The 16,925-nt window shown below is 44.7% G+C and overlaps 1 protein-coding gene across 7 annotated transcripts in view; it reads left to right on the forward strand.

Moving 5' to 3' along the window:
• Positions 1–16,925, forward strand: part of CRACR2A (calcium release activated channel regulator 2A) — a 196,594-nt gene that overhangs the window by 50,822 nt on the left and 128,847 nt on the right. For 6 of the 7 annotated variants that reach the window (XR_006604273.1, XM_004778289.3, XM_004778290.3 and 3 more), the window contains exon 1: positions 15,420–15,557. The gene's annotated coding sequence lies outside the window, so the exon portion shown is untranslated. Of the gene's footprint in view, positions 1–11,107; positions 11,374–15,020; positions 15,088–15,419; positions 15,558–16,925 lie in introns of those variants that run through there. The other variant, XM_045071733.1, reaches the window with a different exon arrangement.

The following is a 16,925-nucleotide window of genomic DNA, read 5'->3' on the forward strand; positions in this document are numbered from 1 at the left end:
GTCTGAGTCCTGAAATCTGCCAGTTAAGAATATCTAAATATCTAATATTCTAAATATCAGGCTTAGAAACATCTTCACATGGAAGGAGGACAAGCAGGGGTAGTATGACTGATTTTCCTGGTTGGCAGGTTGAATGTCTCTGATGATGTCAGCAGGCATGCTGGTAAACTTTCTGTGTGACCCATTCAACAACAGGCATGGACAAGACTGTAAACATGAGCTATCGTGGCAATTTTTCTGATGTGTATATCAAATCATCTAGCTTCAGTTGGCAAGGCTTCAAAAAAAAAAAAAAAGCAGTTTTAGTTCCCAGTGATTCCAAGTCAAAGGATGGGAAAAATTGGAAATATTAGTTTAAAGATTTGTAGCCAAATATTTGAGGAGACAGAAGAATTCAGGATATAGTCCTGTTTAGAGGTAAATAACAAAACCTCAAAGGCAATGGACAGTAATGGAATTGAATAGCCACAAAAGGTGCTACTGAAACATAATTTTTTCTCTCTAAAATCACTTTCATTGTTACCGAAGATAGCCAAATTGAGACTGATTTGTTTGCAAAATAGGTCTAGTTTCAAAAAACTTGGCCTGATTATTTACATAAGTGCAGCAAGAAGAGTAGTTGATGACACTGCCTCTTTTTTTTTCTTAAGATTTTATTTATTTATTTGACAGACAAAGATCACAAGTAGGCAGAGAGGCAGGCAGAGAGAGAGGGAAGCAGGCTCCCTGCTGAGCAGAGCCCGATGTGGGGCTCGATCCCAGGGTCCTGGGATCATGACCTGAGCCAAAGCCAGAGGCTTTAACCCACTGAACCACCCAGGCACCCTGACACACCCTCTTTTAAATCTGCTTTGCTGGAACTTTTCATAAAGAATCTCAGACTGAACTTTTATTTATTTTATTTATTTTGAAAGTGAGGGAGAGCCAAAGCTCCCATGTGGGTGGGGAAGGGCAGAGGGAGGGAGAGAGAGAATCTTTTATTTTTTTTAAGATTTTATTTATTTGTCAAAGAAGGAGAGAGAGAGTGTGTGAGCAGAAGCAGGGGGAGCAGCAGGCAGAGGGGGAAACAGGCTCCCTGCTGAGCAAGGAGTCTGATTCAGAACTCCATCCCAGGACCAGGGTCTTGACCTGAGCCAAAGGCAGCCACTTAACCAACTGAGGCACCCAGACGCCCCTCAGATTGAACTTTTAAAAGCCTCTCCAGGCTAAGAAGTCAAGCCAAAGTCTCCCCATCAGACTATGCCTGCAATACCTATAGATCTGGGTAATTTCCTCTCTTTGAGGTCCCAAAGATAGCCTGAGATGCCTGCATCCGCCAGGAAGTGACCTTCCTTACACCTCTTTAGATTGTCAGGAAGTTTGTAAGCAATGTAACAGGCTGTTTTTCCAAGGGGTTTTATTGGCTAATGAAGGCAGCCTTAGCTCCTTAATGCTGTCTGGCATATCTAATTCTATGCACAGCTCTCTCAGATAGGACATTCCAGTCAAAGCCTTGGTAATACAACAGATGTTTCCAATTTTGTCCTGTTAGAAGGAGAGCAAATTCTTATTGAACTTTTGCATGTAAACTGGGCTGCCATAAAAATAAGAATACTCACTGACCAAGAGTTTCCAAATTCTGGAGGGATCAGGTAGGGAGAAAATGCAATTGTTTCATCTTTGTTTCCAAAGGTACAGTTTACCATGTTACTGCTCTCAGACATAAGTAGCTTAAGAAAAAATTTTCCTTAAATCTGGAAAAACAAAAGTTTCAGACAAAAAGTCATAAAAATTAAAATCATCCTCACCAGTGTATTCAGTCTCATGTTATTAATTGTCTTGCTTGAATCCAGTGTTTCCACGAGTTCTGGAAAATTCTTATCCATTTGGTTTTTTAATCAGAAACCTCTGCTTTCCAGAGTCCTTTCCATGTGGGAAGGAGCATTCTTGTGGGGATGCTTTTGCAAAAGTGTCAGAATAAAACAATGACTGTAAATGTAAGACTCACAAATGGCCCGGGCTAAAAATCTGTTAAGAGCTCATTATAATACTATTAGCAAAGAAATTTGCTTATTCCTGTGACACACAAATTTTAAGATAATAACTAGGGCTTCAAGTGGTAACATTATACCAAGACGTACTAGAATTTCAGGAATTTCATTCAGTTCTGGAATGCTTTTTTATCAGCATAAACACAACATTAAAAAGACTTCTACTACTTCTTATTTGACAATGGTTCTCCTATAATTCAACATATTAAAAGAGCCTAATTAGGAGAGAGAGAAACCTTTTGAGATGTTCTAGGGATCCTCTGGAAATTTTCACAGTTGATTCAACATCAAAAAGACTTCATTTGCAATTTGATTTAGGGAAATTTGTCACAAATATCAAAAGGTTTGAACACTTAACTAACAAGGATTACAGATCATTATGAAACAATATTTCGTTAAAACCAAACTAATGATAAAAGATTTCAAAGGCAAACACAGAAGGTTCATAGTTGTGAGCAAAAGTTACATCTTCTAGTATTGAAGAACTTCTGTTTTTGGGGGGGAATCAAAGATCTGATTAAGACAACATAAAGCACAAAAAAATTATTTATGATAAAAAGCAAACTCTTTTCTTCCTAGGCAGATGACTTAAAAGGTAAAGAGAAACTTTTCATAATCTCTTACCCCAGGGGCGGGCCAATAGTCCAAGAAAACTTTGTCTTTTTAGCAGTTGAAAGAAAATCAAGTTTTAGCTTTATATAAGTACACTCCTAATTTTAAAGCTGAATTTTATAACCATTCTAATATATGCATTCCATCCCAGCTAACTTGACCACACAAGGTCGGATTCTCTCTCTCCCTCTCTTTCTAACTTTCTATGTAGTTTGTCCTTGATTCTTTCCTTTGCCGTCTGATATTTCACTTTCTGACCAAATTACTTTCTTTTCCCTGTATATCCATTTCTCATATTTTTTCTAACCAAAAAAAAGCACATTTGACTTTCCTTGCATACAGAAGTTTTTTCCTTATGATTTCTGATAGTATCATTATGTATAGTTAAAAGAATTCTTAACCCTGGGAAACCTTAGTTTCTAATGACAACTAAGAAGTAAGCAATTGTCAACTGTTATACTAGTATTTTCTATGTTGGCAGATTTGTGGATTCATTTCACCATTTTTAGAAACACATGCCCTTCTTTTTAATAACACAGTCTTTCAATGTGGCACAAGATAGGTCTACAAATAGTCCTGAATATCTTTAATTTCTCTTCAATAGGAAGACAAAAGGAGATTAACCTATGTTCATTCAGTAATTAATGTTTTATTGTTTGATCTTATTTGGAAATGCTCTAGCTATTTAATACTTTATATTATTTAACTTAACTTTGTATAACTCCTAAGTTTCAAGTTACTGAAAGGATTTTGGAAGCTATTTTCAAGTACACATACCATAATATGTAACCATTGCTAAAAAGTTCATCTATGAACTCTTGCCCCGTTTGTGTCTATGTGAGTCACTGCTCCCAACAATTATGTTTAAGCTGCTCATAAAAACCTCATGAGACATTAGACAGGGTCAGCCTTCATCCCAAATTGTTTTTCTTGCTGACAAATTTTATAAGCGATGATATGAATTTGAGCCATAAACCCAAGCAGAATACAAGTTACTTGTGTTATAATCAATGTTGATAACTCTAAAGACATGTATGTTTTAATCAAACCAATGAACTTCAACTAGCTTTAATAGTGAATAGTTTTCCACAGATCTGGGTCAGTTTCTGCTATATTTCTGAGAACTTTAGGAATACTCAAGTTATAAGCACTTAATTTTAAGCCAACGAAGTAGAGCTTTTTGGTAAATTAAGTTGGCAATAACACCGAGAGACAGAAAAATATCACACATCCGCAATATGCATATACAAACACACATAAACATACAGACTGACACAAACAGAGACCTTACAGCTGTTGTTTTAAATTTTTAGCCATGAGTCAGGTACAATAATCCAGAACTAACTAGCTTATAAAAAAAACAGTTGAATCCAAAATTTGTTTTGGCAGTTGGGATAAGTTAAATTTGCCTGCTCAAATGGCTAAAACATTTTACTCATAGTCGTGGAGAAGACATTTAAGATTTTTCTTTAGTCCGGTATCCAAATCAGTCCTTTCCCCCCCTCCTTCTGATAAGAAACTTCTCCCTTAACACTTTCACTTCAAAGAATGGCTCTTAAATCCTAGAGATGGCGGTAGAAAATTTACAGCACGGATTGCCTGGGTGACTCAGCTGGTTGAGCACCTGTCTTCTGCTCCTGATCCCGGAGTCCCAGCTCAGCAGGGAACCTGCTGCTCCCCCTGTTTGTTCTCAATCTCTCTCTCTGACAAATAAAAAATTAAAATCTTAAAAAAAAAAAAAAGAAAGAAAGAAAAAGAAAAAAAAATTTACACCAAAAGGCAAGTTTTCTTTAAGGAGTTTTGGGGTATATATGCCTCTTATCAGAGGTCGAGATTCATTACTATTTAAAATCTTCCTTCTTTTTCTCAATTACAGAGCAATTCTGTTTCCAATGACCTGTTCTTTTACAGAAGCATTTTGAGATGAATAGGAGAGATTTTGGAATTGGTAAGGATAAGTGAGTTTGAGTTGCTTCTAGAGCACAGTTCTGGTTTTATAGAGATTTGCAAGACAATGAGTTGTTTCTAAGGCCTCCAAGAGTTGAATTGCAGCTTGGATATCAAGACAGTGACCCACCTAGCCAACCAAACTTGCTTCTTTATCTCAGGTAGATTTCCAATTAAAATGGAAATCAAAAGATTTCTGTGCCCTAAAACTTCAGGGTTTAATGCAGTATGCCTTTTTAAAAATCCGTATAAATGGTTCAACAAGAGCCTTCGAATGCTCTCATTCTTTCTGAGTGCACAGTTCAATCTTGGGCTAATTCACCTTAGTCGGGGAAAGACTTTAATATTGCTCTTATCAGTCCCTGAACATTGGCCTCCTGCTGGTCCATTTCCTGATCATTTGTACAAGGGCCTGGGGAAAATTTAGGTTATCTGTTGGGGGTGGGTGTTGGGGAGGGAGGTGCATTCCCCAGGGACTGTCTGGCTTCTCTAACTATAGTATAATCATGGCTGGGAGGAACACCCCTTAATAGCCAATTGAGGTCTTTGTGAGTCTTTGTGAGTTTGAATGTCCACTAATCTTTTCAACTCTTGTCTAAACTTCCGAAAGTGGAGGTAAAAGGACTTTATAATTGAGAGTGTCTGTTGCTGTCCAGGGGACATGAATACTTTGCAAGGGGAAAGGAGGTTGTCCAGGGTACATGTGCAAAGGACATTGCATAGGAAGACCTGATGTTGGTAGAGCCAGATTACAGAGTCTTAGAAAGTAAGAGTTATAAGGGACAGAACAGTGAGCCCTACTGCCCATCCCAGGGGCTTCTGCTAAATTAATTTCCTGGTTTTAGTATTTATATGGGTAATCTGTACACCCCAGGCCTGGAGATCAGAATGCTCTGTGTAAATCTTGCAAAGAAAGTGTGGTCAAACCAAGCATTTGGGTGTTGAAGGGGTTTTCTGGGAATGTTAGAGGAATTGGGGGCTTTGGGGGAATTTCTTGAGGTCATGGGATGGATTTTGAGAGAGAGAATTTAGATCAAGGGTCCAGAGATCCAAAAGATCTTCTGGAGGGTCAAGGACAGGGAGTTAGGGATGAGGAGAAGGGTAATTCATGTTGGACATGGATTTTAATTTTTGTTTTAAGTCTAATTTCTATTATTCCATTTTATTAAGGGAGTCCCTAGGGCTAGCCATTATTTTTTGTACCCAGTTTTAGCTTGGTCTTTTCATGGGTACCAGTGTAAGGTAATGGTTTAGGTTGAGACCCCTCTTTAAAAAATTGTTTTTCTTTTAAATATAGCCAATTCAAAGGATCCATCATCTGGCCGTTGGTGAGTAGGTTCTTACAGCAACTCAAACCAATAAGCCTTTTGAAGTCTTAATCATGAGCGCAAAAGGTGTCCCTGTAGGAGAGAGCAAAAGATGCAGCCCTGCCCAGTTCTACAGAGTTCACTCCCAGAGTTCACCCAAGAAAGATCTAGCCATAGATGGGATGCAACCCACATTTCTGTCTGGCCAAATGAGTAAAATGAGGTCTCCAGTTGTCCATGAGACTAATGCACAAGGAGGGCAAGACGACAAAAGGCCTGGATGTGCCGGGACCTCTCAGAACACATTCCCCTAACAGCTGACACAGCGGACAAAGAGAACACTGCTTAAGGGATGCACAGCCTGTTCGACCATCTTCCAAATGCACGTCGGATCGGTACATGAATCCTCTGGCCGGTAGAGGCAAGAGAGAAAATGCTCCTCACCAGTCATGAAACCAAGCTCACAAGACATAGAACAAGATGAGAGGAAAACCTCATTCTTCTTCTTCTTTTTCTTTTTTTTTTCCCCATGTGCCCAGTAACAGCTTTAGCCAAGCCTTGGGTTTCTCAGGCCAAATTAACACCTGAGAGGGACATGCTACTGGGTCGGGGATTGTGTGTTGTCTTACAGTGTGCGTTGTTGCACGGAAATTCTCTTGAGGCTGACCTAGTGTCAGTCTAACCCATTTTGTGACCAACTTCTCCTAACTCGGGAGACTGGCATCAGGTGGCCAGAGCTCTAAGAGCTGTGAAGTGCCGATCGGCGCCCCCACACACTCTCACTTCTGAGATCCCCATGAGCAATAGCCTTTATCTCCTGTGCCAGTGCACTCACAGCAAAGTTTGTCTGCACAGACACCAGTCTGCCAAGAACCATGAACTCGTCAGTCTGTGAGGCGGGTGTGAACAACAGACCTATGCCTCGTTTCTACCCTATGGTTTTCCTCCTTATGGTAAAGGACACATGAGACAGAGGCAAAGGAAAATGAGGACCATCTCTGGGACGAAAGGGATCAATAGAAAATAAGAGTATTCATGACAAATCTTTACCAGAGTTGCTGTGCCCAAGGGAGAGTTCACACAAATACTCTTTCCTGCCAATCTAAATTTACAAAAAGAAAAGGACTCTCACCGCTCATTCTCGCTTCAGTCAGATCCTGCAGGCAGGGATCCAGGAGACTGACGTGGTAAGAATACTTACCTTCTGCTGGCTTTGGTCAGAGGGCCCGGGATCTCTCGGCAGCAACAGCCCCAGAACCAGCAGTATCCAGTCAGCCAAGGGCCTTTGTGGTCACCAACTGCAGGGATAGAAAAACTCTCTCTTCTTCCCTTCTAGGTTGTTTGGTTGGTCCAATAATTAAGCTGATGTAAGACAGAGTAACAAAAGAAAAATAAACAAATTTCATAGGTATGGAAGCCCCATAAAAATAGGAGACCCAAGGGGCAGCTGGGGGATTGAGGCTTCTAGAACATCCTGAGTTGAAAAAGGTGTAGGGGTCTGGGAATGCGAAGGAGAGGAAGACTGTTCACAAGAAGTCGGGAGAAGATGTTGGGAAAACAGGTTGTCCAGTTATAAAGACGAGCTTCTTAGGTAAAAAGGTATCTTTGATAATAGCTCTCTCTTCTGGAACAGGCCTCCTTTCCAATGTAAATTTAGGCAGTTGAGGGGGAGGTAAAGAGCTTTTCCTGAATCTACAGTTTCTTAAAAATAATCAGCCTAAAATAATCCTTGTGCCAGAGAAGCATATTTTTGGGGTGACAAATTCTGCCCCCCTGCAGTTTCAATATATCTTCTTTTCCTTTCCCCTCCTTTGTTCCATTATTATCATATCTATTTCCACATATGTTACATACTTGACAATACAGTGTCATGAGTTTCGCTTTATGCAACTTATGTCTTTTAAAGGAGTCAGGAGAAGAAATAAGAAAACATATTTAGAGAGTCTTTTATATTTACCCACATATTTATCATTTCTGGAGCTCTTCATTCTTGCTGTGGATTTGAGTATCCTCAGGCATTACTTCCTCTCAGAATAAAGAATTTCCTTTTGCATTTCTTACAAGATGTGTCTGCTAACAAAATGCTCTCTGAATCTTTCATTATCTGGGATTGTCTTCATTTCACCTTCATTAGTGAAGGATGGTTTTGCTGGATATAGAATTTTTGGTTGACGAAATTTTCCAGCCCTTTGGAATACATCATTCCATGGCTTTGCCATGTTCATTGTCTCAGGAGTGATTCATTTGTATAATTTCTATCTTTTTATTAAGATTGTTTTCACTCGTTGGATTATTGTTGTCACACTTTCCTTAAATTTTTGAATTTTTTTTTTTAGTTCCTTAAACATGTGTATAGTAGCTGCCTTAAAGGTTTAGTCTAATAAAACCTCACATCTTAGAGACACACAAACACAGAGACCATTTCCACTGACTTTTTTTTCTGAATATGGTCACACTTTCTTGTTGCTTTGCCCATGGTACGATTTCTTTGTTGAAAGCTGGATACTTTACATCGTATTGGAAAAGGACTTCAACCACTTCTGTTTCGACCTCCAACTGTCTAATTGATTAAGTTCTTTCCAGCTTTATCTCTTGACTTGGACAAGGGACCCTGCAGCCCAACATCCCCTGGTGGGAATGGGATTACCTGCTCACCCATAAGGACTGCTCTGAGCCAGCAAGCCCCTACACACCAGACCCCAAGACTACGGTCAACGTGACTCTCACTTGCACATACCCACCCACCAGCGTCCCATGTTTTCCTTATAGAACCTGGATGTATTTTCAGCACTTTGGAGATAGTCTTTGAGGAACTAGTCCACTCTTTTCGTGGTGTGGGTCTCACTGAAATAAATTCCTTTCTTCTTTCCCCACCACTCTTCTCTCTGCCTTTGGAATTTGTCAGCAGTGAGCGGCCGAACGTGGTCTGTTTGGAACCTGGGAGCCAGGCACTCCTGCACCCCCACACCCCCACTACAGTATATTTTAGCAACTCTGTCTTGTAGTTTCCCTGCTGAGTGTTGTTTGTGTGTTTAATAACTCGCCTGGAAGAGCTCTGTGAAGTCTGCCTCCCCTGCAACGTGCATCCACAAATGTCTCTGCTGTTTTGTTTCTCTTGCTTTTTATTCTGTGACCTAGTTTCCTACAGTCACCCCTCCATCTGCCTACATTAGTGTTCAGCCAAAGATTACCCAGGGGTTGTCTGCAAAGACCCTGAGCCAGGAAGACCTCTACTCTCTGCTGATCGGTCTATGAATAAGCCGGGGAGCACATTCAAATGTCAAGCTTTGATTCCCCCAAGTCTGCTCAGGCTTCTATGTTTCCATGGAGCCCCGAAATCTCCTCTGTACACCTGGCAGACTCCATGGGCCGGAGATGTGTGAGTGGCTTGGGCTGCTCCTGTCCCTGTGACGTATACATACAGTCTTGGTCAACTGATGATATGAAGGGCAGTTATCAGACTCCCCATGGCTGCTTCTCCTCCCTAAATGTCCTGTTAGAGTCCTTTTTTTTTTTCCTTAAGATTTTATTTGTTTATTTCAGAGAGAGAGACAGAGAGCACAAGCAGGCAGAGGGAAAGAGAAGCTGAGCAGGGAGCCTGACGAGGGGCTTGATCCCAGGACCCCAGGACATGACGTGAGCTGAAAGCAAATGCTTAACCGACTGAGCCACCCAGGGGCCCCATCCTGTTAGATTTCTCTGTAGACACAAGTCCATGGTTTGCCATTTCAGACTAGTGGAGCTGCTGGCCCTCTCAGTGCACTGGCTTTTGGGATCACCATTTAAACTGATACTGCTTCAAATTGAATGAGATCACTCTGGCCGTGACAAAAATGTGCTGGTTTTTACAAGCTGTCCTGATTGAACTCTGAAACAACAGAACTGCGGGAGATGGGAACAGCTCCAGGCAAGAACATGACAGAGTCTTGCTGACCTTACTCAAAATTCTGTAATTTTCATGGACAAACACTTCTCAGTTTGTTGCATATCTCCAGTCAATTTCCAGGGTGCTGAAATGGTTGTCTTTTGACAGTTCTGACCAAGCATTGTAATTGCTTTTTGCAGAAATGGTTTATCAAGCTCTTTACAGTCTCATGCTAGAAGTTTCTCTCTGAGCATGAAGTTTTTATAGTGTCTTTCCCAACCTGGGGACGTGATGTGCAAAGAAGGGAAGAGCTCCAGGCTGACAGCTTTCCAGTCTGGACTCTGCCACTTAATTAGCTCTCGCCCTTTGTGGTTTTCCTACCGGAAACCTACAGGGTGGTTTCCACAGCTCCTTCCATTCTGAAAAATGTTAAGTTTCTAATTTACACAGTGGACCTAAAAAGATAAACTGATCTCATCCTTTCTATGATCCTGATGTCATTTTTTTTTTTTAAAGATCTCACTTATATGAGAGGTAAAGAGAGAGATGGAGAGCATGTGCATTCGAGCAAGGGGAGGGGCAGAGGAAGAAGGAGAGGGAGAATCTCAAGCAGACCCCCACTCAGTGCAGAGTCAGACCTGGGGCTCGAGCACAAGACCCTGAGATCATGACCTGAGCCAAAACCAAGAGTCATACACTTATAGACTGAGTCACCCAGGTGCCCCAATCCGATGTCATTTTTATCTAAATTTTGTCTGCAAGAAAGTTTATAAGTGTGTGCTTCTTCTAAGAAGAGGTAATGGTCCTTTGACGCCAGTAGAAAGGAGAGGCTATTGATATTTTTTTCCCATCTTTCCTTCTTTTCCTTCTCTTCTTTTTTTTAAAGATTTTATTTATTTATTTGAGAAATAGAGAGAGAGTGAGAGAGAGACCACAAGCAGGGCGGGGGGGCAGAGGGAGAAGTAGGCTCCCCATTAAGCAGGAAGCTGGACATAGGACTTGCTCCCAGGACCCCCAGGATCATGACCTGAGTTAAAGGCAGATGCTTAATCGACTGAGCCACCCAAGTGCCCCTTCTCTTGTCTTCTTTCTCTGTCCCTCCTTCCCTCTCTCTTCCCCCACATAATCACTTCCATCCTGACGCGGTGAGCTCTGATGCTCTATCTGGCACCGTACAAAGCTCTTCTTACACAGATTATCTCATTTGCTTCTCACAAAAACCTTCTCAGGTGGGTCCTGTTCATACTACCTTTTCTAGATAAGGAAACTGAAGATTAGCAAAAGTCCCTAGCTGGCTCAAAGCTGAACAGTTAGCTTCTACCTCTCAATCCCCTCCCATTCCATAGCATCCACTGCGCAGGAAAACTGGATCTAAGGTGGCCAGTGACGCGCTCCTGTCTCGAAGAGAAGTGGCTGGGAGCTGAGGGAAGAGGAAAGCTCTCCTGGCTGTGAGCAATGAGCCATGGCTTCCCGCAGACACCGTCAGAGCTGCACCTAGCCCTAGACCTTGGATGGAGATGGCAGGGAAGGCCCTTCATGCAGAGAAAACCAAGTCAGCAAGCTACACTGTTGCTCGAAAGTCAACGAGGGTGTCTTTACGGCTTCTTTATGGGTGAGTAGCAATAAGCAAGCTTGGTGGTTGTGGAGGGCTTTGGAGGTCAACCTAGCGGATTCTGAATTTTATTCAGAGAACACCAAAGCGGATGTTCCTGGAAGGTTTTGTTGTGCAGGGGAGGGACGTGTCTGGAGCTGTGCCTTACAAATAGCATCACCCCCAGCTGTGTGTAGGCTGTGTTGGGTGGAGGAGGGATTGAGAAAACAGAGTCAAGGTCATGGTCAAGAGAGAGGTCCTGAAACCTGGCCAAGGGGATAAATGAGGAGACAAGATGGGGGGCAAGAGGCAGTACAGAAGCAATTCCATAGGACATACGAAGACTTTCAACCTTCAAAATAGAAGTCAAAATCCCATGATAGCTCTGAGATTTTATTTCTATCTTATAAGCTCTTTTAGAGCCTCTGGATTGTGTGTCCAGATCAAGCAGTTGCTGTTTTGATGATTTTTGTTTTCTAATGTACAAGAGATGGCTTAAATTTGCAATAAGTCATTTGAGTTTTCTCAAATTCCAAATTTTCAGCTCATATAATTTGTGATATCTAAAATCTAGTGTTGGTTGAGAATACCAGCTTAGAAAAACCAACACTTTGTTTTTCCTTTACCAAAACAAAACATCTTCCCCAAATGGCAATGTTCCTGACCAGCTTTTGATGATGGAAGCACTGGGTAGCTTGGAGCCATCCCATAATGTAAGTGGCAGCAGCTTCCCTTTGTTGTCACTGCTCTTGGGAGCAAGTGGGCTCCACCGGCCAGACTCAGCTTAAAAACACTTCTTGGCTTATGGAAGGTCCTTGTACTTCCTGTGTTTCTGACTGCTTTGCTTATTACATTAGGAGCCAGGGCAATGCAGTCGGGGTTTTTGGGCATGTGTATGCATGGGCAAGAAAGCAAACTCGGGAGGACAGAAGAGCTGTCCTTTCCTTTCTCAAACATTCTATACATAGCAGGGCGCCTGGGTGACTCAGTCTGTTAAGCATCTGCCTTCAGCTCAGTTCATGATCCCAGGGTCCTGGGATCAAGGCTCGCATTGGGCTCCCTGCTTGGTGGAGTCTGCTTCTCCCTCTTCCCCTCCCCCCTGCTCATGCTCTCTCTCTCTCACTCACTCTCTTTCTCTTTCAAATAAGTAAATAAGATCTTTCCAAAAAAATTCTGTAAGAAGCAAAATAATAGATATAAAGCATTAATTTCATTATTTGCACAGGAGCTAATTCTACCTCTATTTTCCTGCACTTTTGGGGGGGCAACACATTACTCATTGTGGAGTCTTTAAATTTTTTTTAACAGAAGTAATGATAGGGCTCCACTGGCCATTAGGGGACACCCTTGATTATGTGGTGTTTTTTCTTTCCCTGCTCCCTAAGTGGGAAATTTGGAAATTCCTGATAAGAAGAACAATATCCCACCCCAGGTGGCATAAGAGGCCACTTGTAGAGGGCAGGGGTGGAATGAAATCCTGTGTTCATGGACAGGAGTGGTCATGTCACCACTGCCATTGCTCAAGTCACCCTGGACCCTGGTTATCCCCTCCAGGATGGATGGGATGAGCTCTGTGGCTTAGTTCCTTTCCAGCTCCCTAAGAACAACTCCATCTGAATGATGAAGCCCATTCTTGCTGCTGGAGAGAGAGAAGAAAGTCATTGCTCATGTCTTACTCGTCCAGCCTCTGAAAGACTCCAGATTGGTGAACCCCGCAGGAGCAGTACATGGTTTCATAAATATCCTCAAGGAGGTCTTATTTTTCCTACATTGTAGCTTTATGTTTCTTTTCATTTTCTTCTTTTTCTAAGATTTTATTTATTTATTTGAAAGCAAGAGAGAATGGAGAGAGAGCACGAGGGGCAGAAGGAGAAGCAGACTCCCTGATGTGGGAAGCCTGATGTGGGATTCGATCCACCAACCCTGGGATCATGACCTGAACAGAAGGCAGACACTTCACTGACTGAGCCACCCAGGTATCCCTAGCTTTATGTTTCAGTAAGAGCCATGAGCCTGACTTGGCCCCTACAATCTCATAGAAAATGTTTCATTTCCCCCTACCCTTTCCCCCCAAGCCCAACATTTTCAAAGAGGAGAAAGTTGAAAGATATAGATATAGGGCAATCTCCCCTGGAGTCTGCTTGCTCTGGTAGAGCTCAGCAGCCCTACACCCTTCAGCAACTGTTTGACTTGGACTTCTCTGGGGAGATTCTGGGGGGTGGGGCAGGGGCCGCCGTTCTGCATGGCAGCTGGAAGAGTCAATATTGATAGGTCTGTTTGTTTTTTTGGCCTCCACCTGTTGGCAACTCCATAATCATAGTCACTCATAATAAGGAAAAAGGGACAGCAGGGGAATTTCTGTACTGGAACAGTGAATGTTTCCACTGTTCTTCTGGGGAGACAAAGCAAGACAAATGGGCCTTCCGTTGAGAGCAGAACATGAGCAAGAAAACAAAGATGCCAGGAGGGAGGGTGCCATGGAGCTTAAAGGTTACACAGGGAGCATACCTCTGGGAAGAGGCCCTGTGCCCTCCAAGCTTACCTGCTCCCTGGGCACTGAGTCGCCCCTCCCCCACAGCAGAGGAGGCAGAAACTCACAGCATAGGCTTTTTTTTTTTTTTTTTAAAGATCTTGTTTATTTATTTATTTAGCAGACAGAGATCACAAGTAGGCAGAGAGGCAGGCAGAGAGAGAAGGGGGGAACAGTCTCCCTGTTGAGCAGAGAGCCAGATGTGGGGCTCGATCCCAGGACTTTGGGATCATGACCTGAGCCGAAGGCAGAGTCTTTAACCCATTGAGCCACCCAGGTGCCCCTGCAGCATAGGCTTCTAAATGCTACCCACTCCATTGGCTTCCTCAGACCCTCAGCCATTATTCATGATCCTGTGTCTCAGAGAACACTGCCGCCACCCAGGAGCTCCCCATCCTCCTACAACCCTCTCTCCCTCCCTTGGTTCTGAGATTAAGGAGCTTCCCCACCCCCTCTTGTGCCTCCAGTCCCCACTGCCTCCTCTGGAATCAGGGCCTTTGACCCCTCCGCACTCCCCATCCGTTCTTTCTTCATTGACCACAATCTACAAACACCTCTGAGTCTCCTCCGTATTTCTCTTGCCTCCGCAGCCAGCCTCGTTGAGAGCGGTTCTTCCTCCCTGTTCCATTTCCTCACTTCCCATCCACTCCCATGGCTTCCAGCAATACCCCCCCACCCCCCCACCCCACCCCCCCACCTCCCACCCCCCGCCACCCCCCACCCACCACCAAATAAAAATGAAAACACAACACAACAAAACCCCTATTGTAGGACCAGCAGAAAGGGAACTGAGGTTTTCTGGGGAAGGATTCAGGGAGAAGGGGACATTTCAGTGGGGCCTGGATGCATGAGTAGGAGCTCCACAGGCAGACAACAAAGGGAAAGGGCATTCCAGGCAAAGCAAGAACTCCCAGCTGTGACTTTTGGGCAACAGTCTGTGTGCCTAGCAGGGATGCATGTGTATGTGTGTGTGTTGGGCAAGACCTGGTAAGGCTGGGAAATCAGCTGGTGGACAGAGAGTTTGTCCGAGAGGGCCTTGTGTACCAGACTGAGGGTTTTCCTTCAGCTTGAACCTTGGGGGGGCCTCTGGAGATTTGATTAATGCTTTATTAATAAATGTATTGGATTTTTATTATAGGGTCATGCATGCCCACAGTTCACTGTATGGAAGAGGCAGGAAAGCAAAAAGGACAAAATGCATGCAGGTAACATGGGAGGGCGAGAGGGGGTGGGGGTTTCAGGGGTGCAACCCCGGAGGGGAGAAAAGCAGGGCTCCTGCCGGCTGTGTAGCCTATAAACTTTCTGGAACCAGGGCAAGGGGCCCAAGGCGACTCAGGAACAGAGGGGCGCGGGAAGTCTGACCAGTCAGGCAGGCTAAGTCAGCAGCAGCCCCGCCCTCGGCACCCAGGCTCCCTGGCAGTCTGAGGTCGCCTCCCGCCCGCCCAGACCCCACTGCGCTGCGCGTGCGGATCCCGGAGGGCGCCCAGGGGGCGGCGGCGCGGACAGCTGGGTCTCCAGGCAAGTCGCTGCCACTTCTGTGGAGCAGGGGGCCGGTCCAGCCCGCGCGGGGTGGGGCGGAGAAAGTGGAGTAGTCAGGCCTGGCAAGAGGCAACGGGACAGCTGTGAGCTGAACCCGCGGCGCGGGCGGGTAGGAGGGAAGGCGGCGACACCCAAGGTACGTGGAGGAGGAGGGTTGGAGGGCTGCAGGGTGCGCTCTTCCCCTGCCCCCTATGCCCGGGCCGCCCCAGAGGCCGGCTCTTCCACCCTGATCCCCAGGGGCAGCCAAATGCGCGCGTCTGTGTGTGCAGCACATGGAGTGGGGGCGGGGAGGGGTAGAGGAGGAAGGGGAATCTGTGCCCCACCTTCTCCCCCGCAGGGGAACAGAGAGGCTCCCCACTCCTGCCCCCAGGCCTGACCTGGCTCTTGCTCCCTGGTGACACAAATCCCAGAGGGGACTGGAAGAGGACTCAGGAACCCCGGGGGGTTGAGATCAGGAAAGACTTCAGGGACCCTTTTGCCACACCCAGCCTCTTTGTTTTACAGATGGGGAAACTGAGGTTCAGAGGGAAGTGACTAGCCAAGGTCACAGATCTAGAAAGGAAAACTCACTTGCGGCTCATTGCTGCTGGGATCTCTTGCCACGTGGACCAGGACAGCAGCATGGCTGTTGCCTTGTGTAAAAACAAAGAACTGAGAAAGACAGACAGACAGACAGATAGACAGAAGACAAAGAGAGAAAGAGAACCTCCCAGAGCAGAGGAAGAGGGTCAGGAAATGGGCTGATACTGGGGCTGCACTTCCTCCCTGGCTGTTCCTGCTGTGGTCTGTCCTTGTGACGCTGCTGGCTGGCCATGCAGGCTCTGGCCCAGGTGTTTGTGCCTGTGCATGCACATGCGCATCTGTTTGTATGCATGTGTGTGTGTGCGTACACGTGTGTGTATGTGTGTGTGTGCAACACAATGTAGCTAGTCTCCCCTGAGCATTTGGGGAAGCCCATAAAGTCCCATGTCTGTCCACTTATACACAGTGAACTTGTGGGGGACCTGCCCTGTGTTTGACTCTGAGGTTTTTAGAGACAGGCTCTGGCATCAAAGGGACCATTTTAAAGCTGTTATTGTTCTTTTTTCTTTTTCTTTCTTTCTTTCTTTCTTTCTTTTTTTAATAATTTCCTTTAAACGACACATGCATACACACTCATCCATCCAGTGACCAGGTGATTTCTTTGACATCTCAGATTGTTTCCTTTCCTGTAAGAGAAATTTGGTGAGGCCCAGTTGAGTTCAAGCCAGAAAGTGTTCTGTGCACAGGCGGGGGGGGGGGCAGGGTCAGTGGGAGCTGCCAGTCAAGTCCAGACCTCCCAGCACACACTGCCAGCCTGTAGAGGCAAGGGCAGGGGGACAGGGAAGAAGCAGAGAGGAGGGGGCAGCAGTGGGAGAAGAGGAGGGGGACAGGGTGAAGAGAAAAAGGAACGCCTGAGCCCATGGCACAGACCACTCAGAGGCATGGACAGAGCTCTCTCTGGGGACCCGCACTTCGGGACTGG

This window comes from Mustela putorius, unplaced genomic scaffold, assembly GCF_011764305.1.
Source record: "Mustela putorius furo isolate JIRA1106 unplaced genomic scaffold, ASM1176430v1.1 tig00003988_pilon_pilon_pilon, whole genome shotgun sequence".
Classification (NCBI taxonomy): domain Eukaryota; kingdom Metazoa; phylum Chordata; class Mammalia; order Carnivora; family Mustelidae; genus Mustela; species Mustela putorius.